The sequence below is a fragment of the Lolium perenne genome, chromosome 1 (genome assembly GCF_019359855.2).
Source record: "Lolium perenne isolate Kyuss_39 chromosome 1, Kyuss_2.0, whole genome shotgun sequence".
Classification (NCBI taxonomy): Eukaryota; Viridiplantae; Streptophyta; class Magnoliopsida; order Poales; family Poaceae; genus Lolium; species Lolium perenne.
This window is the reverse complement of record NC_067244.2, coordinates 91,751,476-91,754,099: the sequence shown is the minus strand read 5'-3', so window position 1 is coordinate 91,754,099 and position 2,624 is coordinate 91,751,476.

Sequence of the window (2,624 nt, the reverse complement as noted above, 5' to 3'; positions counted from 1 at the left end):
TCCACATTCTATACCCTACAACTACTCTTTGAGGTATGAGCTCATCATTATCATTAGGCACAACAGTCATTCCTCCTTTCTTAGGAACACAATGCACAGGACTAACCCATCTACTATCAGCAATAGGATATATAATACCAGCTTCAAGAAGTCTCAATACCTCATTTCTTACCACATCCTTCATCTTGGGAATTAGACGACGCTGAGGTTCAACAACAGGCTTCGCATCATCTTCCATATTAATGGCGTGTTGGCAAATAGAGGGAGAAATCCCCTTCAAGTCATCAAGAGTGTAGCCAATAGCGCCTCGGTGTTTCTTCAATATTTCCAATAACCTTTCTTCTTCAAACTCTGTAAGCTTAGAACTAATAATAACAGGATATATTTTCTTATCATCAATATGAGCATATTTAAGATTATCAGGCAAAGGTTTTTAAATCAAAGACAGGATCTTCCTTTGGTGGCGGCGTTGTACCCAGATCTTCCACCGGTAAATCATGCTTAAGAATAGGCTGACGAAGAAAAATTTCCTCAAGCTCATCTCTTTCTTTCCTAAAAACTTCACTCTCGCTATTCTCCAAATGTTGCTGCAAAGGATTATTAGGAACAAGAACAATAGATGCACACTGTTCCATTTTAAAATCGTCATTAGGCAAATCAGCTTTATAAGGAGTTTTGGTAAATTTAGAGAAGTTAAACTCATAAGATTCACCAGCAAATTTAATCGAAATTTTCTCTTTCTTGCAATCTATAATAGCTCCACAAGTATTTAGAAAAGGTCTACCAAAAATGTTAGGACAATATTCACTAGCGGCAGAACCAAGTACCAAAAAGTCAGCAGGATATTTAATCTTACCACATAGAACTTCCACATCTCGAACAATACTAATTGGAGAAATAGTTTCTCTATTAGCCAGCTGAATGACCACATCAATATCTTCAAGTTCACAAGAACCAATTTCATGCATAATCTCCGTGTAAAGCTCATACGGAATAGCACTAATACTTGCACCAATATCACATAAACCATAATAGCAATGATCACCAATTCTAACAGATAGCATAGGAACACTAGCTTGCTTGGGTTTATTAGGATGTGAAACAATATTAGAAGCATCTTCACAGAAAATAATATGACCTTCCTCCAAATTTTCAGTCACAAGATCTTTAACTATTGCAACAGCAGGTTCAACTTTTATTTGTTCTTCAGGTTCTATAGGTTTCTTTTCACTTTTATGAACCGCACTATTTATAACAGAGTACTCCTTCATTTTAGCAGGGAAAGGAGTTTTTTCAATATAAGCTTCAGGAATAACATGATCAACAGTTTCAACTACAACGCATTTATTAATAGATGAATCAATTTTATCTTTATACGGTTCATGATACTTATCAAAATTCTTCTTAGGCAATTCATAATGAGAGGCAAAAGCTTTATAAAGATTTGCAGCAACTTGAGAATCAAGACCATAAGTAGCACTCATATTGCGAAATTTATCAGTATCCATAAAAGCTTCAATGCATTTATAATCATAATTTATACCTGATTCTCTATCTTTGTCGTTCTCCCATCCTTCAGTATTTTCCTGGATCCGATTGAGAAGGTCCCTTTTAAACTCTTCCTTATTGCGCGTGAATGATCCAGAACAAGAAGTATCCAGCAAGGTCTTGTCTTCAAAAGAAAGTCTTGCATAGAAATTATCAATAATAACATTACCAGGAAGCTCATGAATGGGACATTTGAGCATTAAAGACTTCAATCTCCCCCAAGCTTGGGCAATACTCTCTCCATCATGAGGCCAAAAATTATATATGCGATTCCGATCCTTGTGAATTTCACTTGGAGGATAGAACTTAGAATAAAACCGGGGCACAATATCATTCCATTCAAGAGAATCCCCATTATCCAGCAATTTATACCAATGCGCCGCTTTACCAGACAGCGATATAGAGAATAGTTTCTTCCTCACTTCATCCATAGCAATACCTGCACACTTGAATAAACCGCATAATTCATGCAAGAATAGTAAATGATCTCCAGGGTGGACAGTTCCATCCCCTGTATAACGGTTACCCACTACGCGTTCAATAATTTTCATAGGTATTTTGTATGGTATCTCTTCCTCACCTGGCGCCTCATCCACTACCTTTGCAGTAGTAGCAGATTTTCCAAATAAACATTCAAAAGGAGATCTCTCCATAATGAATTATGGCAAAGCGTGCAGAAATAAAATCAGCACAAACAAGTAGATATTTCCCTTACAAATTCCACTTACCAATAGCGCTTCACTCCCGGCAACGGCGCCTTAAAAATAGTCTTGATGACCCACAAGTATAGGGGGTGTATCGCAGTATCTTCGATAAGTAAGAGTGTCGAACCCAACGAGGAGCAGAAGGTGTTGACAAGCAGTTTCGATGAAGGATTCACTGTAGATGCTCACAGACAAGTATTCAAGGGGTTTTGATGTAGCAGTTGAATAAAGTACGAGTAAATAAAGTGCGAGAGTAACAATTGCAGTGAGTGGCCCAATCCTTTTTAGCACAAAGGACAAGCCGGTTTGTTTACTTATAATGACCAAACGTTCTCGAGGACACACGGGATTTTAGTCTAGTGCTTTCGCTAC